Source organism: Lynx rufus, unplaced genomic scaffold (genome assembly GCF_022079265.1).
Source record: "Lynx rufus isolate CCGP_SWC_20201006 ecotype Redwood Valley unplaced genomic scaffold, mLynRuf1.p SCAF_2, whole genome shotgun sequence".
Classification (NCBI taxonomy): domain Eukaryota; kingdom Metazoa; phylum Chordata; class Mammalia; order Carnivora; family Felidae; genus Lynx; species Lynx rufus.
Genome location: NW_025814834.1, coordinates 28,287,077 through 28,313,422, shown reverse-complemented (window position 1 = coordinate 28,313,422; position 26,346 = coordinate 28,287,077). Strand labels below are relative to the sequence as shown.

At 41.3% G+C, this 26,346-nt stretch overlaps 1 protein-coding gene across 8 annotated transcripts in view; it reads right to left on the bottom strand.

The window, feature by feature from the left end:
• Window positions 1-26,346, bottom strand: part of PLEKHM3 (pleckstrin homology domain containing M3) — a 198,264-nt gene that overhangs the window by 124,536 nt on the left and 47,382 nt on the right. The gene's annotated exons all lie outside the window — the stretch shown is intronic.

Genomic DNA, 26,346 nt, shown 5'->3' with positions numbered 1-26,346 from the left:
TGGATTAGGGCCCAGATTAGGGCCCTGCATTTCTCCCCAACCAGCCAACTACCATCATAGACCCTGGTGAGTAAAAGCTGAGGATTGCTCCCTGATTTCTAGGTGGCTCCATGCTCTAAAATTCCAACTCTATTCAAGGGCAGAGGGTGTGCAGACTCTTAAGTGAAAAGCTCATAATTCGTCATGTAGTTTACGTTTTAGGCCTGCAAAATCAACATTTCAGGTTCGTAGTCAATTTCTAAAAAATTTGCTATGTGGAAACAACCTGAGTTCATTTTACCAGTATTTTTCCAGAGCACTCATTGTCCCCACTGAGAAGCATCTTATTTGGTTTAGAATTAAAACCTTTAGTCTCCAAATCCAATGTAGTATTTGTTATTGAAAGAACACAGGATGATCAGGAAAGAAGGGTAGAGGCTAGTGGCATAATACAGATTCATTTTCTAAAAAACAACACATGCCACTTACTGAAAAAGAAAACATCTATTCTTTCAATTAACTGTAAAATTTCCTTCTTTAAAGTCATACTAGCAAACCATGGACTAAAAATGTCTGAAACAATTCACCCCAAAGATACACAATCTGGATTTTACTTTACCATTGTGGTGTTTTCAACAGGGCAAAAAATGTGTTTTCTTAATAACGACTATTAGGAAAACACACTTTTTCAAGGGTGCCAAAGCCAGACCCTGACAAGCGACATTATGGGGAGAAAAACAGAGCTGCAAAGCAGAGACAAAAAATAATTAATTGAAATAACTAATTAGAGCTTATTTACATATTATATTTTTATGTACTTTCAAACAGACTTTTCAATAATGCTTCTAAATTAAGGGGCATTTGTAGTAGGGAACCCTCCACATATTGGATCAAAGCAAATACATTCTTCCCAGTCTCTTTTTTGAAACTTTTCAGAGTGTGTTCAATTCATAGGAACAAAAAACTATCTCACAAGAGAACTCACTGGCCTTTTTTTTTTTTTTTTTATTGCTTCCCACCCCACTTCAAATCTTTAATGAACACATGCTCTGAAGAGCTTAGCTTCCCCTGTGGTACTCTTTTGGAAACCAATGTTACCATTTAACTGAAATTCTATTTGCTGCATGTACAGTCCATTTTCCAAATGGCCTTTCACTAAAGACGCCCAAAAGATTCGGTTGCTGGGGGTTGAAGCAGAAATTTTGGCATAAGGCTCCACAAAGGCGCAATCTTTCTTCTCACAAGTGCACCTAGTTAGCTCAATTGGCTGCAATGCAGTGTTACTGAAGCCGAGATCTCGAGGAGAAGCCAACCACCTTCTTGCTACTTCATGACTACCAACTCAGCCCTCTTTCCCCTGACCGGCAGCTGGAAAATTCATGGGAATAAAAGTGACACGAGCTGTGGCTAGATGCAGGTGAATCTCTCTCACCAAGGAAAGAACTCACACAATGCTTTCTAAGTCAGCCATGCTACTCCCTTTACCTAATTTGGTAAAGCAAATTTGGTGTTTTCTATTTGGAAGGTAGAAAGGCTCTAAGAGAAAAACCAGGGGGGGGAAAAGGAAGAAGAGGATGTGTCTTCATTAAAAAGGGAGGAAAAGAGATAAGAGAGGATACATTTTCACTTTCTCTGTTAAAGGAGAAAAGTAAAACTGGCACGCTTCGTCACCTCTTCTACTGTATGCGTGCAGAGGGGAGAGAGGTGGCCACGGGAAGGGCAAAAGGACTGCCCTTGCCCTCCCTCCCCTCTTCTGTCCAGTGCCCCGGCACGGGCAAATGACCTGTGGTAAGCACTTTGCAAAATGTGACTCAAAGGCCTGGACTTTTATCATAAGCTCTAGAGACCAGATTTCCCAAAATGAAGGAAAACAGAAATGAGGAGTTTCAAGGACTTGCTATTTTCTAATAATCAGAGGGGGGAAAGGTCATACAGAACTTAGCTCTCCTACTTTATAGTCTATAACCATTGACTGGTCATGTAATTGTTGAACATGTACTTCTTAAAAGAAGGTGTCGCACTGGGTATACAATCACAAGTTCTGTTTAATGAGACTGGAATTAGCACAAAGCTGGGCACAGCGTGTTAACAAAGGATTTCCGGACACAGGGTGGAAGCAGGTTTTGCAGCGTAGCTTGGGATCCATCTGAGGAGGTAGAAGCCAAGCAACCCTGGGTCCCAGACTTCCGTCCTCCATCGTAGGAGAGACTGGAGCTGGGATGTGAATGAAACCGACCACATGTGGGTTCCCAAGTGAACACAGGTAGAATGAGGCTACAGAATTCTAGGTCATGGCGATGGAAAGGGGTAGGAACAATGAGAAACACCTACTCAGAAATAAGTGATCCCAAACGTCTTCCACCTCAAGCATCCGAGTTGCTCTGTGACTTTGAGACAAAGTGGTGACCCACAAGGTAGGAGACATCTACTGTGTCATAAAAATCAATTAAAATGTGACATATTTGGATGGAGAATCAGGCACATGAAAACAAATGCCTCTGAGAATGCATTTTGTTTGTCATAAGGAAAACAGTATCCACAAGCATGTCTAATAAAACTAAAAGAACAAAAGAAGTCAAGAAAAATCAACTGTGTACCACCTATAGTTGCTAATGGAAATAGTATGGCATGCTGCTGGTAGTCCCTTTGTTTCATTCATGGGCTCGCTTGAGATAGCAATACTTCAAAATTATTTTCTCCATGAAATCTTAAAGTCCTTTGATAGTAAGTTCTCTTCCCAGAGAATGCAAACTTCCTGGATGGGAGGGAATACATGTCCTCAAATACGATCCTGAAATGTACTCACTGTTTCCAAAGCTATACTGAAATTTATTTCTGTTCATCAGGAAAGAATTTGTTCTGGTTGGCTTCATTTTATGTTTGGCTTTTGTAGCATTGAGAGATCATACAAGAGAAGTTGTCACTCGTTGTTGGCCAAAACTTGGACTCAAAAAGTTGGTCTGTACAGTCAAAGAACTGCCACATTGAGGAAGCATTAAGTAACACTTGCAAGGAAACTGTTCCTATTGTGACTGAGGCACATTTAGGATAACTTAAGCTGGCACTTGTGGAGTGGATTGTAGCTGTTGCTAGGAGAGCTATGTCCTTAAGAATATAACAGAAGTAACTCCTCTGGTACAAAATGTATATACCTAACTAAAGAATTTTCCTCTTAAACAACAAGATGGCCAATGTTATGCCTGTAAAGTATTAGCACTGCGCCTGGACACCGTAAGCATTGAGTACACTTTATATCCAGAGACAGAAACAGAGGAGACTGATATTCACAGATATCAACTGTCCAAGACAGAGGCCAGTGATGAAGTATAATCCTGTGTTACTTGCTTAGACCTGCAGGACCAAGGCAACCAAAAAAACATCTTTTAAAAGCCCAATCTGAACAATAATTGGTTTAAAAGTGAAAAGTACTATACACGACAAGCCCTAAGATGAGGTTGATGGGGTTTTTTGTACTGAATATTTAAACAAGTTCACTTGTGTGTCGTATTAATGGTGCTAAAGGTATTATATTTAAGTAAGAAATGAAGCGAAAAATCAAATGCCAGGTTATTACTGCTGACTGAAAATACAGATAGTGCCCCGGGGAATCCCATGCATCTGTCTCTTGCCTCAACAGTGTTTGTATGAAACAGATCTGGGGACTACCCCTTCTTCCAACCTCCAACAACCCCCCAACCTCCTTCCCAGTCACAACCTCCAGGACCATCTTTTCTCAGCTGTCCTCTGCCTCTGGGACCAGCCAACGCTGTTTCTGTGGTTAGCCTCTCACTGCCCACCAACCTTGAGCTCCTAGATTCATCAGAATTATCCCACCAAAATGGAGGCTGCCGTCAACTGCCCAGTCAACCTACATCTGCAGGCTTTCTACACCTACCTTTCTCCGGGCTTCTATTTTCACTGCAAGGATGTGGCTCTGGAGGGCATGGGCCACTTCTTCTGCCAGGTGGCACAGGGGAAGCATAAGGGTGCCCAGTGTCTCTTTAAAATACAAAACCAGGGCAGAGGCTGCACCTTCTTCCAGGACATGCAGATGTCCTCCCAAGATGAGTGGGGGAAAGCCGTGCATGCATGGAAGCCGCCATGGCCCTGGAGAAGAACTGAACCAGGCCCTTTGGGATCAGCATGACCTGGATTCTGCCTGCACAGACCTCTATCTCTGTGATTTCTTGGAGAGCCGCTTCCTAAATGAGGAGGTGAAGCTCATCAAGAAGATGGCGACCACCTGACTAACTTCTACAGGCTGGGCTGGACTAGCAGCTCTTGTAAAGGCTCACCCTCCAGCAGGACTAAGAGCTTCTGGAACCCAGTGGACTTGTAAGCTTCCCTCTGTATCCCCCAGGTGTCAGGGCATTTGCCCCCTATAGCCACTAAGCAGTTTTTTAACACCCTGGTGCCCTCTCCCCGGCTATGGACCAAATGGAAACAATAAAGTTTTTACAGAAAAGAAAAGAAAATATAAAAGCTGTCTACAGTAGATAAATGGTATAATGTTTGTATAATCTTCTTGGAATGTTGTTATTAAGACTATAAATCATATGAAATAAATTAATAAATACCAAGTAGATTCCAACTCGAGTTTAGAAGTGTCAAGATTCATTGGTCTTTCAGGTAAACAATGATTGAGAGCCTAAAGTCAATATTTAGTCAAAATTTATCTTGAAAGGCAATAAATCTTAATTTTTGCCAAAGCAAGTAAGTAAATATGTGCATTGTTCTAGAGATTCTGACTGCTTTTCTGTCTACTAAATAGCTACATTGACTTAAAAATATCTGTGACACAGATTTTCACTTCCAAAGACACGATTTGGAAGATGCTTATGATAAGGTGCTTCATCACCAGTAATACAGTAAGACCAGAGAAGGTGAATAATGAAGTGTTATTATTTCAATATCTAGTATATTTAAGTCAGTCTAAATTTAGTGTTTTTTCATACTTGTTTTCTTCTTACTAGTCTATGAGTAGATTTTCTCATTAACTTCTGTGCCTGTCTGCTCTTTACCCAAAGACTTTCAAAAAAATTGTATGCAATTTTAAGTGGAAATAATAAATAGGTAAACAGATAAACAAATACTGACATAGTGCTTACTATATGCCAGGCACTGTTATAAACAATTTATACACACACACACACACACACACACACACACACATACACATATTTATTTAATCCTTATCAATTCTATAATGTAGGTATTATCCCCATTTTACAGATGAAGAAACTAAGGCAGAGAGTGATAAAGTAATTCTGTCCATGGTTGTATAGTTAGTAAAGAAGGCAGAGCTTAATAGCATTGTGTGTGTGTGTGTGTGTGTGTGTGTGTGTGTGTGTGTATTCCCATGTAGCTATTTCCTTGAGGAAAGTATTTTTTTAAATGGCCTTTGTGTACGGCAATATGACAAGCACAGAAAATATAAATCTACTATACAAAAGAGCATAATTTACTTTGTCAATGAATTAGCCTACGACCTCACAGCATTAGCATCACCCTGAATATGAAGGGTGAGGGGGACAAGGTTACAAATCTGGAAGGTGGAAAGCAGAAGACAGTAAGAGGTAAGCAAAGGAGGAAGCAATCACTCTAATTGTGGAGAGTGGGGAAGGCTGTGTAGGCATGGAGCATGTGAGCTGATCCTTGAAAAAGAAAAGAGATTTTGGAAGAGGAAAGCTCAAGTCAGAAAAACAGGGGCATGTTTGGAAAATGTTGACTATTCTAGATGTCTGAGGCTTACTGTAACTAGAGGGGTGAAAAAAGAGCTTAGAACCATAAACTGAAGCCAGTAACATAAGAATCCTAAATGCTTAGAGGGAAGAATCCTTACTGATCAGTAAGATACAGGAACAGCTGGAGTTGTTTGAAGCTGAACAGCAACCTGAACTTTGGAAAGATTAATTGACAAGGAAAAAAATAAAAACAAGGGGAAAGAACCAGTAGATAAGTTATTGTACCATCTGGGCTTAAGTAGGCAGTGATCTTGGGAGCAGGAAGGGGAAAGAGGAGATACTATGGAGATAAACTACAAACATTTGGTAACTGACTAATGTAGAAAGGATTGGGATTGTCAAAGATGCCCATGACGCTGTATGCCCACAATACCTATCAGTCAGAAGGGACAGGTTGTTTCAGGAAGAAACGGCTGTTTGTTTGGGGCATTAAGTCCAAAAGACAGTTCAAAAAATTTGAGCTACCCAATCTACTGATTCCTAAAGCTTAGTTGACTAAGAAAAATTCCCCTTTACTGTACAAATCAGTTTAATTTGGATTTTCTGTTACTTGTAACTGAGAGCATCTGATGTATTTGATACTGAATGATGGTTGAGAGTTCTATTTCTATGACCTAATATTTTTACTTAGATCTACCCACTAAGATGCTAAGGTCTCATTATAAACCATTAGGTGCCATGAAATAACCAACATGCATTTCAGTAGAAGACATTTATCACTTTATAAAGAAGTATATAAAGAAGTGAGTAAAAGCTGAGTGTGGAAGAGATGATATAGTTGACAGGATTTATTTCTTGATGGTACAGTGGTTCTCAACCTGGGGAGAGTTTTGTTCCAAAAGGAGGCATTTATGGTATCTGGAGACATTTCTGGTTGTCATAAAAGAGTGAGTGGGGTACCTACTGTCATCTAGTGGACAGAGGCCAGGGATGTTGTTAAACATCTCTTGATGCACAGGACAGCCCCCACGACAAAGAGTTATCTGGCCCAAAATGTCAGTAGTGCCAATATTAAGAAACTCTGATAGTACTAAGATAAGAGGGCAAAATAAGAGATCCGAGTACTGACCCTTCTTAATCACTTTTCTCTGCAAGTGATGGATACACTATTGTGGGAAAGAAAAGAGCCCTCTTACCAGCTCTACTTTCTTAGCTACAAAAAAAAAAAAACAAAAACAAAAAACCTGATTCATGCTGCTAGGTTAGTTTAGGGTAGAGAGGTACCATCAAAGAGAGGCCTCGTCCACACTGTACCACCATCTACTAAACTACCTGCCAGTAACATTGGCTCCAAGCTTGGGGCTCTTTTCTTCATGAAGCAATCCTTCTGGTGAAATACTTGCTACCAATAATTCTTACTTGAAAAACTGCAGAGATGGAAAGGGCTGAGCTAAAGTGATTATTTTAGACATGAAAGCGGCCACAGGTGGGAATAATGTTCCTCTGTCACAGTCTACCTCCCGCTACCAGATCTCTCTTAAGCATGGGAGTACCAGGATCCCCACACTGCACCCCTGCAATGCCAGACAGGGAAGGGAGGTCATCCTCACCACCCCTGTAACAAGCCAAATGCTGAGCTGGGCTCTCTGGAATTACACAATGAAAGATTTGGGGGAAGGTATCTTATTACATAAACTGTCTTACTGCAATGTTCCTCTGAACCAGTGCCGAGCCATGTAAGAGTCCAAGGGGCAAAAGGAAAATTCAGTCATACTAATCCTATCTCTAAAATTTTATACTTTATTCATCATGGATATTTTGGCATTAATTTTGATTTTTAAATAATATTACATTAAAATATTATTTATGTCCATTACTGAGGTTTTTTTTTTTTTTTTTTGAAGGAAGGGCATCCTCTTAAGTCATATGCCCAAAGAAACTGCCTCACTCCCCCTACCCTGGTCCCAGCACTGTAGTGAATGAACCCTCTTTCCTAAGAGAGTCCACTGTGTACCCCAATAATGTTCTTTCTGCAGTGATCTTCCCTGATCTTTAACATTATATTAAGCCACCACTAACTCTCTTTTTGTGAGACACTACTTTATCAAGAAGTGAGGAAAAGCCGAGTGAGGAAAAGAAGACATAGTTGGTAGGCCTTGGTTTTGGACGGCACAGTAGTTACACCTCTATTTCGATGGCTTTGAAAGGTCAATAGCCTCTTACTGGCTTGGAAGTTCAGATTATCTTTTTTATTTCCCTGAAAAGCAACCTGTCTTCCTTTAGTCTTTTTCTGGGACTTAGGTCTCCTTCCAGCTTGTATATAGAAGTTTCTGTGCACATCGGCCTCAGCCGTTGCTTCTGTCACAAACACTGTCCCACCATGGGCCCCTCGGACCCCTCTTCCACCTCACTCCCCATTTGGAATGCCTGTTCCTCTTTCCTTCTATTTCTCGAGAGTCTCATCTCTTTGAACTTTACAGTATCTTTACAACACCACCTTTCCTCTTCTTTGCTAAAGCCTCCGAGAAAACCTTGACAGCATCTCTTAGAGTAATTTTTACTTGAGCTATTTTAGTAATGACAACAATTTGATAAAATTAAAGTCATGAGAGTGGATCCAAGTAGTACTGGGAACAGCCTCAAAGTGAAAGAGAGATCACTTTCATCAGCTTCCCTTAAACCCATGCTTGAATTTCTTCATTGTCACCCCAAACCAAATTCTTTATGTTCTAGAAGACTTAGGGAACTGCCTCAGTGTACTTTCTTGACTCTTTTCCCTATGCCATTTTTGGCCTTCTTTCCAGGATTTTCTGTCTCTCTAAAAGTACAGGTTTGTGATCCCCTCCAAAGCTAAACTTTTAACTCTATCTTTAGTATTTGAAGGCAGGCTGCTTGTATCAGGATACTCAGAACTACCAGGCAAGACACAAAGAGACATGTATGAGTGAGAAACTCCTGTTCCCTGGTCCTCATGTTGCCATTTGAAAGGGATTTCCTAGCGAGATATTCCCAGCTTGTCTCCCCATTGCTTGTCCAGCCCTCATCACAGATGGAGAGACGAGGTGTCTGGTGAATTTAGAAGAACTCTGCCAGGCTCAGCCTGGCCGGCAGGGTGCGGTCTTCCTGTCTGCTATGGCAAGAGGGCACGGCCTCTGGGACTCCAACTGTGAATAAGTCCAGTTTAAGGCCCCTATTAGGATGCTGGCTCAGACACACAACATCTTCTAATGGGAGTGGGAAGGAAAAAGGAAGGTGATCAGGCAACCCAAGCACACGGGGTCGTGGGTGAAGGTCACTGAGACAAGGATCATCCAGGAAAGCTGGGCTCAGAGGGTTGCCAGGCACCAGCCACCTTTCATCAGTTAAAATTCTTCATCTTTAAAAAAAAATTAAAAAAAAATTTTTTTTTTCAATGTTTATTTATTTTTGGGACAGAGAGAGACAGAGCATGAACGGGGGAGGGGCAGAGAGAGAGGGAGACACAGAATCGGAAACAGGCTCCAGGCTCTGAGCCATCAGCCCAGAGCCTGACGCGGGGCTCGAACTCACGGACCGCGAGATCGTGACCTGGTTGAAGTCGGACGCTTAACCGACTGCGCCACCCAGGCGCCCCTAAAAAAAAAATTTTTTTTAACATTTATTTATTTTTTTGAGAGAGCACAAGCAGGGGAGGGGCAGACAGAAGGGGAGACACAGAGTCCGAAGAAGCTCCAGGCTCTGTCAGCACAGAGCCAGACGTGGGGCTGGAACCCACAAACTGTAAGATCATGACCTGACTCGAAGTCAGAGGCTTAACTGACTGAGCCACCCAGGTGCCCCTAAAATTCTTCATCTTAATGATGGATGAGAAACATCATTTTCCTAAAGGTTTCCCATCCATTATTCGGCCACAGTAAGACTTCTGTTCATCCAAGCACCTCTTCCATATTTTCTGGGGGGGAAAATGCAGTGATGTACAATACTACTGAATTAAAATTTGGCACTTTTGGTTCGGCTGATATTTTGTAACATTTGGATTGTACACAGTCAAGGCAGTTTAATCTGCCCTCAGGTTAGAGTGTCGAAGATGCTGACCGATGCTGACCGGCCAGATTAAAAGGGCTGACCCGAGGCTGGATGATAGATAAATCAGTGGCAGGGCTACAAACAGAAAATCCAGCTCTTCTGCTCCTAATATGTTACTTATCCCACCAAGTCTAGATGCTTCCCAGCCACCAAATCACAGGTATCTATTATTTTAGCCTAGGGGCTAAGAAGAATATCTTTATTGATGAAAACAGAGAAAGAAACCAATACTTTCAAACTAAGTCTACCCTCTGTGTCAGAGGTACAGGCTTGATGATTTGAAGGGGAAATGATTTTCAGTGAGGCTTTCGGTTCAGCCCCACATGGTTTACTTTGCTGAAAAAATGAACAAGATACAACCCTTGGTATATTGATATGTACTAGGTCAGAATGCGATTTTCAGCATGGTGACTACAGTTAAGTATTTTATTGTATACCTGAAAGTTTCTAAGAGAGTAGATCTTAAAACTTCTCACGATGCAGGCGCCTGGGTGGCTCAGTCAGTTAAGCCTCCAACTTCAGCTCAGGTCTTGATCTTAGGGTTCCCGAGTTTGAGCCCCTCAATCCTCAATGAGCGTGCCTCAATGAGTTCTCTGCTGTCAGCGCAGAGCCCACTTGAGGTCCTCAGTGCCCAGCTCTCTCCTCCTCCCCTGCTTGTGCACATGTTCATTCCTTCTCCCTCTCAAAAATGAACATTCAAAAAAAATTCTCACCACACACACACATACACAAAAGGTAACTTTGTGAGGTGATGGATATGTTAACTAGCCTTACTGTGGTAATCATTTTGTAATACATATGTATATCAAATCACCACACTGTACAACTTAAATTTACATAATGTTAATAAAAATGAACTATTGGGACCTCATCAAAATAAAAAGCTTCTGCGCAGTGAAGGAAACAATCAGCAAAACTAAAAAGGAACTGATGGAATGGGAGAAGATATTTGCACATGACATATCAGATAAAGGGTTAGTATCCAAAATCTATAAAGAACTTATCAAACTCAACACCCAAAAAGCAAATAATCCAGTGAAGAAATGGGCAAAAGACATGAATGGACGCTTCTCCAAAGAAGACATCCAGATGGCCAACCAACACATGAAAAGATGCTCAACATCACTCATCATCAGGGAAATACAAATCAAAACCACAATGAGATACCACCTCACACCTGTCAGAATGGCTAACAGTAACACCTCAGGCAACAACAGATGTTGACGAGGATGCGGAGAAAGAGGATCTCTTTTGCACTGCTGGTGGGAATGCAAACTGGTGCAGCCACTCTAGAAAACAGTGTGGAGGTTCCTCAAAAAATTAAAAATAGAACTACCCTACAACCCAGCAATTTCACTACTAGGTATTTATCCAAGGGATACAGGTGTGCTGTTTCGAAGGGGCACACGCACCCCAATGTTTATAGCAGCGCTATCAACAATAACCAAAGTATGGAAAGAGCCCAAATGTCCATCAACAGATGAATGGGATAAAGAAGATGTGGTATATATACACAATGGAGTATCACTCGACAATCAAAAAGAATAAAATCTTGCCATTCGCAACTACGCGGATGGAACTAGAGGGTATTATGCTAAGCGAAATTAGTCAGTAAGAGAAAAACAAATATCATATGAGGAATTTAAGATAAAAAACAGAAGAAAAATAATATAAAAACAGGGAGAAGGACAAAATATGAGACTCTTAAATACAGAGAACAAACAAAGGGTTGCTGGAGGGGTTGTGGGGGCGGGGGATGGGCTAAATGGGTAAGGGGCATTAAGGAATCTACTCCTGAAATCATTGTTGCACTATATGCTAACTTGGATGTAAATTAAAAAATAAATACATTTTAAAAAAATTTACATAATGTTATATGCCAATTATATCTTAATAAAGCTGGGGGGATGAATAAATTCTGGGGATCTAATGTACAACATGGTGGCTATAGTTAAGAATACTGTACTTGTACACTTGACAATTGATAAAAGTAGATCTTAAATGTTCTCACAACAACAAAAAATGTTAACTGTGTGAGGTAATGGATGTCTTTACCAACCTTAATGTGGCAACTATTTCACAATATATATGTATATCAAATCATCACAATGTAGACCATAAACTTACACAATGTTGTCAATTTTATCTCAACAAAGCTGGGGGGAAATAAATGAATGTGTTTTCAATCTTTTGGAAACTGACACAAGCCTGCACGTCTTTGGTTTTGGAATCCTAGTTCCCTTCTAGAAGTCGTATATAGCACGCACTAAATTAGCTAAAGTCAATAAATGAAGTTAATTTTGCTGGTCACTTTTATGATAGCCATTAAAAAAAGAAACACTCTCGGGGCGCCTGGGTGGCGCAGTCGGTTAAGCGTCCGACTTCAGCCAGGTCACGATCTCGCGGTCCGTGAGTTCGAGCCCCGCGTCAGGCTCCGGGCTGATGGCTCGGAGCCTGGAGCCTGTTTCCGATTCTGTGTCTCCCTCTCTCTCTGCCCCTCCCCCGTTCATGCTCTGTCTCTCTCTGTCCCAAAAATAAATAAACATCGAAAAAAAAAAATTAAAAAAAAAAAAAAAAAAAAGAAACACTCTCAATGTTAAGCCAAGACTTGAGAATGGTATCTGGGTCAGAGAGTGGGATCGCAAAATCACTGAATGTGCACATCAACCCACCACCCCGAGCTGAGGCCCTGGGAGGGCTCTAACCAGGCTGGGCAGACCAGAGCCGGCCAGTTTCCTGGCTGCTTCTGAAACCTCTTGGTCCCAGGAAGACCCAGAAGACACCACTAGAAATCTCCCCTCCCCAGGTGAGTGCAGTCAGTGCTGGAAGAAACACACTAGCAGCAGACTGGAAATTAGAGACCGAGGTGAGAAGACTGAGGCCTCCTCATCCTCTGAGGGGCAGCCACGTATATCATTTATCCTCCTTTCACCAGATTCCATTTTTGCTGTCCGCACTGTTGTATGGTAGACAATTGTCTCCTCTTTTCTCCCTCGTTCTAAGCAGGGAGCTTCTAAAACACTTGGAATTTCCTGAGTAATACAAGTGTCTTTATGATTCCTGAGCCCCTTGGATCACAACTGACTTTACGCTAATGAGGTGACTCATGGTGGGCCACCAAACAGCTTCAGATGGAAGGTGGTCACCAGGACCAACCACATGATTAGAGGGTTTGGTCTTTTGAGCCAGCCTGACCTCTGGGGAAGGAATACGGGCTGGAGATTGAGTTCAATCACAAGGTCAATGATGCAATCAAGCACGCCTATGTAATGAAACCCCAATAAAAACTCTGGACACTGAAACTGTGGAACCTCCTGGTTGAAGAATATACTGGTGTGCTGGGAAGGTGACATGCCCTGATTCTAAGCACAGAGAACACAGAGGCTCTGCATTTGGAACATTCCCAGACCTTGCCTTCTGAGTGTCTTCATTTGGCTGTTCCTGATTTGTATCCTTTCTAATAAAACTGTAATTATGAGGACAGCGCTGTCCTAAGTTATGAGTTTTTCCAGCAAATTATTAATCTGAGAGGGTTGTGGGAACCCCCAAATTTGTAGCTAGCCAGTGAGAGTGTAGGTGGTCTGGGGACACCCTGAGTTCATGGCTGGCATCTGAGCTGCAGCAGTCTTGTGAAGGATCAAGCCCTTAACTCATGGTTATGCCATGGTTGTGCCAACCATAGGCAGTCAGTGCCAGAACTGAACTGCAGCACAGCAGCTGGAGCTGAAACAGAACATATGCCTATGAGAGAAACTAATGGTGTGGTGCCCAGAGAAGGGGTGTGCACCCCGTGTTTGAGGAATCCTAGTCCTGCAAGGAGAAGGTCAACTAAGTTTGGAAATGTATACTTATACCTCTTATCAGAATAATAAAGGCTCTAAAAAGTTACATAGTCAAGAAAGATTTTCTTAAGTCCCTGGAAACCTCCAAGACCATAACTGGTTTTCCAAAAGGGTAAGTTTCAGGTCCATCATTTCTTAATATGGTTAAACAACCTAGATGACTGAGTAGAGAACATGTTAAATGTATCTGCTGATGACTCCAATCTAGGATTCCTAGAGAATATGGTGGAAGTGGGGAGGGAGGGCTCAAAACAGACGACGATCAGAACAATTGAATGCACATACGTACTGTGCACCAGATGCAGAGCTAGGGAGACAGCAATGAACGAGACAACACAGCCCTCACCATTATGGCATTTGCAGTATGTGGAGAAGACAGGAGGAGACAAGTATTAAATAAACAATTACACAGACGACACTATAATCTCAATTACAACAAGTACTAGAGTAAGAGGTACTAAACCAGCATTATAAAGGAGGGAACTAAATAGGTCTTAAGTCAGTCTGAGGGGTTGGTTGGAGAAGGTGTCCTTGAGAAAGTAATGCTGAAGTAGTGACCTCAAGAAAGAGTAGGGGGTAAAAAAAAAAAAAAAAAAAGAAAGAAAGAAAGAAAGAGTTTAGGGTAGTGGAGATGGTGGTAATGTTCCAGAGAGAGGCGACTGCAAGTGTGAAGGCTCTGAGGCAGGTGGGAAGGAAGTGGTACATTTGAGGAACAGAGTAAAGTCAGTGTGGCTGGGACTTGGTGTGTGGGAGGAAGTGACAAGAAGAGTTGAAGGTAAAGAGGTGGGCGGGAGTCGAATTATGCACGGTCATCATAAGGATCCTGGTCTTCAAGCCAAAAGAACTGGGAAGCCACCAAAGGACTGTAAAGAGAGGTCTACCAGGGTCAATCTGCATTTTAATATGATCACATTCACTATGGTTAAGACAAGATTGGGAAAGGTTAGGATGGAAGCAGGAAGACTGGTTGGGAGGCCACTGTAGTTGTCTCGGTGAAAGGTGAGCCTGCTGGTAGCAAAGAAATGAGGGAGGTAAAGGCTACCTTATAATTCAAATACTAAATATACTTATGAAGTATAAAATAGAAACTAGGCAAAACATTAGGATGTATTAAAAAGGAAGCCAGAATATGAGTAAGGACTTGAACTAATCTCTTTCTTCATTCTTATTCACCACTAGGTAGAACCCTATTAGAACACCATGGTGGTTTCCAGAATGTAAGGAAGACATGCAAACCTGGAGATTATCAGCAGATTGACACCTCAGTGGTTAAAGTGTTGGACGTACATAGAAAAAACAGTTAAAAGAAATGTGCTTACATAGCCTAGAGAAAACTATCGTATGGCTTGATTCATTCACTAAGAACATAATGGGTTATGCCAGTGGTTTCTCAAACTTTGTATGTATGCAAATCAACTGGAAAGTTTGTTAAAATCTCCAGACCTGATCTCAGAGATCCTGACTTCAACAGGTCTAGGGAAGTGTCCAGCCTTGTCCCCCCTCATTACTCTTGTGATTCCGGTGCAAATGGTGCTCTGGTCACTCTGAGAAGGCTGAGGTCCTGCCTTTGAAAAAGTCAGACACACATCATAGGCCCATGACAGGAGTCCAGGAGAGTGGAGGGGGTGGGGGTTATGGAGGAAGAATGCTCAATTCTACCTGGGGGATTAGAATAGGGCAGGGGTAGGGTAGTCAAGGAAGGCTTGTAAAGCAGTCTTTAAGGGAATAAAGGATCTTTCACACCCAGAAGTCTTCAACAAAGCATAATACAAAACTGTACCCAGAACACTGCCTTGTCACCCCTGATCTTGGGGCTCACTGCTTTGCAGGCCTGCTCCATTTTGCATCTGAAACATGCAAAGGAGTCTTATGCTCTTTCTTATTAATGTGATTTAATTAAAACACTTTCTGCGTTAATGTATTTCAAGGTATAAAGACTTGCATAAGCAATATGCTGTATACCTGAAATGAATATAACATTATATGTCAACTATATTCAATTAAAAAACAAAATAAAACTTGCATACAGTCACATTTTCTACTGCTAAAATTAACTTTTAGTTTGCCCCCACACCTTTTTCTGGAACTTTATATGGCCCATGTTTGTTGAATGAATGAATGATTGGATGAAAACAATATTGTAAGAAATAAATTGGTATTGGGGCGCCTGGGTGGCGCAGTCGGTTAAGCGTCCGACTTCAGCCAGGTCACGATCTCGCGGTCCGGGAGTTCGAGCCCCGCGTCAGGCTCTGGGCTGATGGCTCAGAGCCTGGAGCCTGTTTCCGATTCTGTGTCTCCCTCTCTCTCTGCCCCTCCCCCATTCATGCTCTGTCTCTCTCTGTCCCAAAAATAAATAAACGTTGAAAAAAAAAGAAATAAATTGGTATTACTCAGTTACTAGATTTCCTTATCTAGGGATGAATATACTCATTTTACTTAAGTATGCCTTTGCTTTTAGGCAGTACAATGAATTTTAGAAAACCTCTCAAATAGCTCTTATTTTAGAAGAGGCCATGAAAAGCTTACTTTTTCAAGGAACTTAGCTAGAAATTAAGGAGAATATTGACCTACCCCCAGGTAGGATACCCAGTCTATCCTAAAACCACACCTAGGCCAATTTCTCTCCCAATGAAATGTCAGTAAATAGAAACTATTAACTCAATGTAGAGTCCAACAGTACATTAACACTTACTTTAGAAGTTTAGCTGGAAATGAACACATGATGAGAACAATGTTAGCCATAAAGGAAGCTACAAAAAGGGACAAGAACTTTCCAGACCAAAGTATAGCAACAAAGACTGGGAGAAATGAACAGCTTTAAAAAAAAAAAAAAAAAAAAAGATAGCACAGCTATGGTCTATGAAGTTCAGGAAGGTCTATCAAAAGATCCATATCTTCTGAAATTCAAAATGATTTTATTCTTCTGAAACATATCAAAGACCAACATGTGACTTCTATGATGAGATACCAGGAATAAATCAAAAAGCAAATTTATATCCTATAAAATCAAACAGCCTACTTATATAAAGTGATCAAATCTCTCTGAATTTTAGAATGTGAAATAGTTCAAAACTCAAACTATATACCATTCTTCTTCTTCCATAGTCATATTACTACTTCAGTGTGTATCCAGATTCTTAATGCAGATTTATTTTTATTTAAAATTATTTTCTAGACAGAAAAAATTAGACTGCAAAAAAGGATAAAAAGGCAAATTTATCCAATGATAAACATCAGAGTCAGGAAAAAGATTCCCAACTCCTGTCTTCTTAGTCAAGTGATATTTCTACTGGTTTAAAATACCTTCCTCAAAGGAAAAAGGTATTATTATTAAATGAAGTTTAAATGGAGGGACCACATTAATATAATTTTCTCTAATCTTCTATAGACAGCCAAAAAAAAATCACAGAATAAGAGATAAAAGGGACCATATAGAGCAAGGCCATCCCCTCTAAAATATCCCAGACAGATGGAAGTGTTGGAAGGAAATTCAAAGACCTTTGAGTTCAACTGCATGCTATAATTACTCATTTGTCTGGCTTCCAGTTTTGAATTTCTGTGAGAGCAAATAATGGGATTACTCTGTTCATCAAACATAATGCTTAGAACATAGTAGGGCTTCCATAAACATTTGCAGAAGGGCTGAAATAATAAATCTCTTCATCTTGCAGATGAGAAAACTAGCTCAGACAAGTTAAGTGACTTGCCTGGAGGTCACAATTCCAGTTCTTTCACTTTTATTTGTCAGGGCTCTTGACACTGTGCTGATTTTCACCCATGGCCATCAGATCTATCTTTGTAGTTAATTTTCTGAATATAAGCATGGGACTATCTATTTATCCCTATGAAAATCACATCTTTCTTTCTATTTTAGAGAGAAAGAGTGTGCGAGTGGGGGAGGGAGGCAGAGCGAGAGCGAGAGAGAGAGAATGAGAATTCCAAGTAGGCTCCATGCTCAGCACAGAGCCGGACATGGGGCTCAATCCCACGACCCTGGGATAATGACCTGAGCTGAAATAAAGAGTCAAATACTCAACCGAATGAGCCACCCAGGTGCCCCATATCACTTGTTTGGTCCATTTCTCTAGCTTGTGTTTCAGAATCTGGATTCTGTCATTCAACATATTAGTTGTCCAACATAGTTTTTTAATTTATTATTATTATTTTTATTTTTTTAATTTACATCCAGGTTAGCATATAGTGCAACAATGATTTCAGGAGTAGATTTTCCTTAATGCCCCTTACTCATTTGGCCCATCTTCCCTCCCACAACCCCTCCAGTAACCCTCTGTTTGTTCTCCATATTTAAGAGTCTCTTATGTTTTTGTCCCCCTCCCTGTTTTTATATTATTTTTGCTTCTCTCCCCTATGTTCATCTGTTTTATATCTTAAAGTCCTCATATGAGTGAAGTCATATGATCTTTGTCTTTCTCTGACTAATTTCACTTAGCATAATACCCTCTAGTTGTCGAATATAGTTTTATGAGAGTTCCAAATTTGATAAGTATGCCTGATATCTTTATCCAGATAATTACTGTCCTATGTAGACAAATAATAAAAGGAGCTAATCCTTACATAGCACTTACTATATGCCAGGCACTTTTCCAAGCCCTTTTACCTCATTTTATTCCTACTACAAACTTACGAGGTAGACGTGATTATTTTCTCACATCTGAGATTAAAAAATGGAGATGCAGAAAGGTTAAGTAATTATGTAGAGTCACATAGTAAGTAGCAAATCTGGAAACCCACTCTGATTCCAGAGTCATTGATCCTAATTACTAAATGATGCTCATTCTCATTATTATCATGTACCTTACCAACAACATGGTAGGCTGAAAGGGATCCATTTGTCAACAATCCTTGTATAAAGCTGCCAATCATTCACAAAATGGCATGACTATAATCTCTGAAAAACCCATGTTTTTCCATGTTGAGGATTTTGCCAAATGCTTTTCTTTTTTCCTTTCTTTTTTTTTAAACGTTTATTTATTTATTTTGAGAGAGACAGAGACAGTGCGAGTGGGGGAAGGGCAGAGAGAGAATCCCAAGCAGGCTCCGTGCTGCCACCACATGGGGCTCAAACTCATGAAACTGTGAGATCATGACCTGAGCTGAAACCAAGAGTCGGATGCTTAACAGACTGAGCCACTCAGGCCCCCCCCCCTTTTTTTAACAGAACAAGTCTTTTCATTTTTTTACTACTCAAAAAATCTTCACTTTTTTATTTAGCTTTCTGACTCTGTGCTTGCGCCTTCAACAATTCCACGATTTTCTGCTCCTCAATAAGGAAAGCACACTTGATCCTGTCACAAACACACTTAGCTCACATGGAACCACCACAGGGCCTGTTGGCGTGTTTTTTCGTTTTAGACAACCTCCTAACTCTAGGTCTCACAGCCCGAACTCCTCAAAGCCAGCCTGGGCACACACCACATGCAGATTTTGGTGCTTTCCCAACCTTCTTGGTATAAAGGTAAACCATTCTATTACCTGGGTTCGGGACAGCCTAGTTGTGTCAGAGGTTGTGTTGTGTGTCAAACCTGACCATTCAGAATGCCTATGGGCACTGTCCCAGGAAAAAAAGAAAAAAAGCCCAAATGCTTGGGCATGGACCTGACCTGGCTGTCCAGTAATTCCTCATTTTCCTTTGTGCATCCTCAACCAGGGGATGAGTCGTGAGGGTCCAGACCATATCTTTGCTTCTCTTACATCTCCCATAGCACCTATTACACAATGAGCCCATAACAAGAATTCAAGTTTTTTTTAATTTATTTAATTATTTTGAGAGAGAGAAAGAGACAGCTCACATGAGTAGGGGCAGGGCAGAGAGAGAGAGTGGGAGAGAGAGAATCCTAAGCAGTCTCCCTGCAGTCAGCACAGAGCCAGACATGGGGCTCGATCCCACGAACCATGAGATCATGACCTGAGCAGAAATCAAGAGTCAGAGGCTCAACTGACTGAGCCACCAAGGCACCCCCCAAAATTCAAGTTTTATCTTTGATAGATGGGTAGTAAAAGCCAAGGAGACTTCCTGGAGTTGAATTCTATAGGAAATCTAAGGATGAATTTTAAAATGGGAAAGTGAGGGGCATCTGGGTGACTTAGCCCACACTGGGCTCCAGCGTGAAGCCTGCTTGGGATTCTCTCTCTCTCTCTCTCTCTCTCTCTCTCTCTCTCCCTCTCTCTCTCTGCCCTTCCCCCATATGAACATGCACTCAGTCTCTCTCAAAATAAACTTTAAAAAATAAAATAAAATGGGGAAGTGGGAAGAGACGCTACTTTAACTCTTTAGTTTTCAAATTCTCTACAACAGGGATTCTCTACGATAGCCAGAAAGGGAGTGTGTGGAACTCCAAGCCAGTGGCCATGACAGCCTAGCCCCTTACCTCCCAGTCCCATTCCCCTGTTCACCCCCTATAAGCCCCATGTCCTCTTGGAGGGGATTCTATAAATCACTAAGGAGCACTGCCTGCACATTACTCCTACTTGCATATCCCAAGGTACCTGGCAGAGCATGTATGTGGCGCACATGAGGGGTTTAATAAATGCTTGTTGAAATGAACCCATCGCCAGAACTCCACTGAAAGATCTGCCTATCAGCAACCCTTTCATGGTCATATTAAAGGTTAGGGAAATAAAACTTAGCCCTTCAGGACACACACATATGAGACTTCTCCTCTGGGAGACAACAACTCAATACACTAAAAAGAAGACAACACAAGATAAAAAGGCAACAACAAACTAAAAAAAATTCTCTTTTATCCAAGCTCTTTATGTGTTTGGAGGGGACTATCTAAGTTTTTCTTTATTGCCTTATTCTCCTCCAACTGGCTACCTTCCTATTCCTTAACTCAAATAAATCTTCACCTTATTATCATCATTCCTAGCAAGTGGGACACAAATTTGAAGACAGTACTAAAGATAGGAATTGGAGATATCAAGGAAAGTCAATTCTTTTTATTTCTGTCCCTCTTTTCCTTAGCAGATCTTGCACTTTGGCTACTAGAGGATGCCCTAATTTTTCACATGAGAATCAAAACAGATTTTGGCTATGCTAAAAGTTTTTTTCCCCTTCAAGAGCATAATATACAACTTCCCTCATTAAAAACCCACATATCTTTCTTTACCTAGACTCACATGCATAATCAGCTCCCAAATTCAATTTCTCTTTTTCTTAAGAATTGCTATTCTGCATGATTTATGCTAAGGCCAGTAAGTAACTACCCCAACTCAGAAATGTTGCTTACTTCCAGACTGGCAGCTATTTAATGAATAATTAACCACTCCATACTTTCTATCAGGGATGCTTGTATTACCAGGGTAAAGGTATACTTTATGTCTAAACGATGTCATAAAATAGGCCTTTGCCAGAAAGACGCCCTCATTTATCAGACGAAATGCCTTGTGGTATTAACAAGGTCGATACTGTTTGTTTAATATATTTTGCTTTCATAGGGGCTTGAAATGATTTGTTTTTGCAGCTGTAACGGAGTTAAATTAGGGATTTAGCTTCTGCTCAGCTAGTTGAGCATATATAACCAGGGGCTATTAATTATCTGCCTAGAGGCCTTTAGGCCTCTTCCCACTGCTTCCAGCGTCCTGGGGGGACGGAGTTACGCCCCCAGCAGCCAGATTCCACCCTCAAATAACCAATCCCGGCTTCTCAGGAACTGGGGAGAGACGAAATCATTCAAATGGTTATTTCTTACTCCACAGCCGCCCTCACCCCAACATGTAAATGTTATTAGTGGGTAAATGTTTTTCAAAGTTGAGTAAGGAATTTAAGAGAAAAATCTTAGTTCAAAGACTAGTTTCAGACATCCATCCTCACAAATGAGAAAATAACAACAAGAAAAAACTTCTGTGACCCTGAAGTACTAATAATCAGCCCCTTTCTCCTTTTCACTCTTCTCACACTGCAGTTCTGTCTTAAACGGAGCAGGGGGAGAGGAGGAAGTTTGCTCCAAAGATAAACTTGTCAAAAGCCTGCACTACAATTCTCATTCCTTTTTACCTGTTTGTATCCTCTGGGAGCAGCCACCGAAAAGCTCTGGAGAAAAAAGGCAAGGGGAGAGAAGGGGCCAGAAGGGGCGAGAAGGGGTGGGGGCAAAGAAAAACTAGAGTGCAATTCAAACAAAAATGAAATCACACACACATACACACACACACACACACACACACACACACACACTCGCTCAGACACACAAAGAGAGAGAAAAAGTGCTCCCCCCACCTAGGTCCTAACAACATACTTCTTTATCAGAGGTTCATTGTCAATCAATTAGCCGAGGCAGCAGGGGTCTGTGAGGTAGGGGCACCCAGGGAAACAATGGGCGGCCCTGTTGTATTACTATTTAATCACTTTTGCTAAATAAATAGAGCAGCCCCGAGGTGCTGTCATGTCAAGGGAATTTATAACAAAAAAAAAAAAAAAAAAAAAAAAAAAAACAAAAAAAAACTTCATCTTTTCCTTGGCCATTCCTTTTTTCCCTTCAGGACAAGAGAGGGTTATTACTGTAGCCTTAAGTTCCATCTTTGTGTTTCTTGCCTTTGATTCCCACTCGGACCCTGCCACTTTCTGGCACTAATTTGTCAGGCTGAACAAAGAGAGGATTTGTACCTCCTGTAAGGTCTCAATTAGGAATGGCTTCTGCTGTATTATGTGCCATTCAGAGAGGACACAATGCCGGTAATTACAGGAATTTGCACTAAATGGCTGAAGAATTCACAGCAAAACTTTTCCCCCCCTTGGGCTTACTCCTCCCAAGGGCTGGGGGTAAAAAAAGGAAAGCAAAAGCTCTTAATGCCAGAGAGATGTAATTACCAACAGCAGTCCCAAGAGGTTAAACAGCAGCCGAAGGAGTAAAACCATAAAACTGACAGTGTGGAAAGGGTGGAGGGGATCCCCTCGGCTCACTGTTTTTCTTGCTGTGTCTTCTGTTAACATTTTTCAGCTTCAGTTCAGAATCAGGAACACTGTCCCATGGTGGCCATCTGATATCACTCCCAGATTATAAAGCAGGGACAGAAGGAAGGGTTTAGTGGCAGCGGCACCTAACACAAGGCCCTGGGCCCTTTTCTTACAGTGCTCAGTTGGTAGGTTTCCTGACTGCTGGGAAATTACAGGAAAAATAGCTGTATGTAGTCCACATATCTTCTGAGGGGAAACAGGTATGTGCCCACGTCTAATTCCTGAAGAAAACAGGACTGCTGCCTTATGATCCGATTTATACAGCATTTTGTGAACAACCTAATTTAGAACCACTTATAGCTACATACTTCATAAATATTTTAATAAGCCACATAATCATTTGTTTTAGCATTAATATTTTAATACCACAGACGCCTCATTGCCAAACCAAACTTCGAATCCCAACCAGATTCTTCGCTGAAGAATCACTTCCACAGAGGTGTTTCTGAAAAGTTGTACTAAAGCAGCACCAAATGAAATGTTCTGAAATCCCACTTTCACCGTATGCTTCTCTGCTCAGGAACCTTCTGGGACTTCAGGGTCAAGTATTAAGTTCAACCCTATCAAACTCCTTTTGTGGGTCAAAAATGACTGGAGAGCTGCAATTTCATATAGTTCTACCTGAGACCACCCCTGGCCATTCTCTGATCCAGTGTGTGGGCCTCACTTCTCTAGCTCTCGTCACAGCTGCCGTACGCCCTTCATGATGTAATTCTCGGATTAACGTCCGCCTCCCCTGACGGACTGCAAGTTCCACGAGGGCAAGGAGCACAGCCGCTTTCTTAGAGCAAAGACTCCTCCACGTGCACCTGAGTTTTTGGCACATGGGAAGAAACTCGGCACACGGTAAGTGGTAGGATGAATGAAAGAGCTTCATTTTCAAAGGCATGTTTTTGGGAAGAAAAAAATGCAAGTGCAAAGGCCCTGAAGGCAAGAATGACCAAGGTAGGTTCCAGAACAACAAGACGACCACCGTGACTGGGGCTTCCTAGAATGAGGCAGCCGTGGCGCTGAGAGGAAGCCATGGAACAAACCACACATAATCAAATACAACTATAAAAAGTTCAAGCACATGTTAAGAGATACAAAGTTATACGCATAAGCATGTATTTTCAAAACCATAACCTCAGGCATTTGGGGATGGTCATGGTCCATTTTCTCTGCAGGGGCTCTTTAAGTTTCCAAAAAGGATATCAAAAATTCTTCACCTACAGAAAGAATTTAATGAAATAAGGCCAACTGCACTAATCTGTAGATTTAAAGCCAACATTTGTAGCTCGCCTGGATTGCAACCGAATGACATCACAATAAAGAGCTACTCCGTGCAACTGTCCCCTTGTAAAGTTTTTTCATCAAAAGTATTTAACGGGGAATAATAAATAAATCCTCAAAAAAATATTTAAGGGGGTAGGGACTAAGTGGACATAAAAACTTATATTCAAAGAGAGTCATTAGAACCATGCAATATTCTGAATTAGCTTCTCCTTAAAATAATAGATAATGCCAAGTTGAACTAAAAACAACTTAATGGACATTTTGCCATTTTAGAAGATAAACATACTATGCAACCAGCTTTTTCACCGAATGCATATCTTTACAAGGATGAAACATTAGGGGACACAAGTACTAAATGAACAGACGGCTGGTTTAGATTGTGTTTGTGAGAAACAGATCGATTTTTAAAGTTCCATCTGATATAATAATCTTTAATATAATGAACAGCCTCCCAAGAAATTTAAAAAACATTCAGAGGTTTGCTTAAAGAGTTTTAGCCTTTTTCTTTTGAGACTCTGCCCCCTACAGGAGATGGAGTATTCCTACCTGGGGTAGGAAACCAGTATTGCATATTGGAATTAGGGAAAATGAAAAGCAAGCTGGTAAACCATGTGTACCACAAAGCAACTGAACGTAGCATTTTCCGATTGAAGGGGCACTGAAAGGAAATAAAAATTGCTACTTTGGAATCGGCCATACTGCACAAATTAGGATTGACTTCTCTCCACCCCAAATTAGAACCGCCCCCCCCCCCTGCCCCCCACCGTGCCTTATTAGAACTCCCAACCAAAGCACGAAGGTAAGAGCTAAGCAGGGCAAATGAGTTTCAGATTACATTTCTCTTGCCTCCTGGATTCCCTATTACCACCCATCCTCAACCTGTTCTCCAACCAGGCCAAACAGTGAGGACATTTAGACAGCACAGGGAGACATCTTAAAACACAGGACCTAAGTAAAGCAGCTGCCAAAAAGTTCTGTCCCTGACCGTTCGGTAATCCTTCCCCTGTTCTTTTCTACTTAGTTTCCTTCTCCCTGCCTCTTCTACTCACCCTTTTTTGTCTTCTTCCCATTTTCATTTCTCCAACTGCTAGATGTGATGGACCTGCTGCATGCTACCTGTACCTGTGTTTCTCCTTCCTCTGAGTGCTAGAAACGCTACTAATGAAGTCCAGAACGCGGGCAGTGCACCCTCCGTCAGGAAGCAAACTTATGAGAGAAAGGTGGACTAGGGGTCAACTAGGTGACAATCCCTGTGTAACCCTTGAGACTTTTCTTCCCCCTTTTACTAGAAAGTTTCCCAACTCAGCGATTCCAGTCTCTACCTTGAGAACTAGGCTCAGCTATTCTCCTTGATTCTAATAACACAACAGATTTGTTGACCCTATCAGCAATCCAAAGCCACAGAAGTGTATCATGATTCCAGAATGTTCCCAGAATCAGCATCAATAAGTTATTGTTGAGTGACTGAATGTTGAAATATAACGCATGCACTAATAAGACACTAAAATGTCAGTAATTTCTACAAACTATGGTAAAGCCAGTGGCCCCCTATTTCAAAACCATTTTGCAAAAGTAGCTGACTGACTTCACACAAGGTCATTCACACCTGCAGATACATGCACATCACCTAGTGCGGCTTCCTTACCGGCTCAGTGTTTCTGGTCTCTCCTACCCAACCCCTCGAGTTTCTGCTCCACAGTTACAGAGCCCCTCTAGAGAAAGCAGGGATGATTCACTTAATCCCCTCATTAGGTACATTATTTTTCAACAGAAAAGGGAATCATCACAACTAACCTAAATTCAAATTTTCCCTGTGCCACCACTATTTGGCTTTCAATGCAGGAACAAGCAAAAATTGAAAATTTGGTCTTGGCTGCTGGTGAGTGTCCCATTCACTTTTAAATAACATACTTCAATCTGACACACTTGAATTAAAATCTTCCAAATCAGGTTTCCAATTAGATTACCTTCATGGTAAATTTACCTTAAGGAAAATTTCTTGTCCCAAATTGTGGAGTTTAGTGAAAGGGAAGTAATTTGATTTAGTTTCTAGTAGATACATAGATTTGGTTTAGGGAAGATTTTATTCTGTCTAGTTTACTGTTCAGGGGAAAGTGAAAGGGAAGTAGGAGAGAAGTAGGAGAGAGAAGCAGTAATAGGGTTTTAAGAAATAACAGATAATTGGCCTTCAACTCTACTTTGTGTCTCACCCTTCCATAGCAGTTTCAGAAGCCCTGGGCTTCCCCAGGATGAGGCACAGGCCCATCATGACTCAGAGGTCATCTGCTGAATCATCATCTACCCTGCTGTTAGTCACCTCCAGATTTTCTGTCAGGGCTGACTTTAGATTCTTCCTTAACAGGATTTGACAAGGTCATGATCAATGACAGTTACTGGCTATAGACGGGTTTTTTTTTGTTTTGTTTTTTTTGGTTTTTTTTTTTCGGTAAGAAGTGTCAGCAGTCAGCTTTTGGGTCTGAATATCTCTTGTGAGACAATTTGTGACATCCACATTCCCAGTGACCTT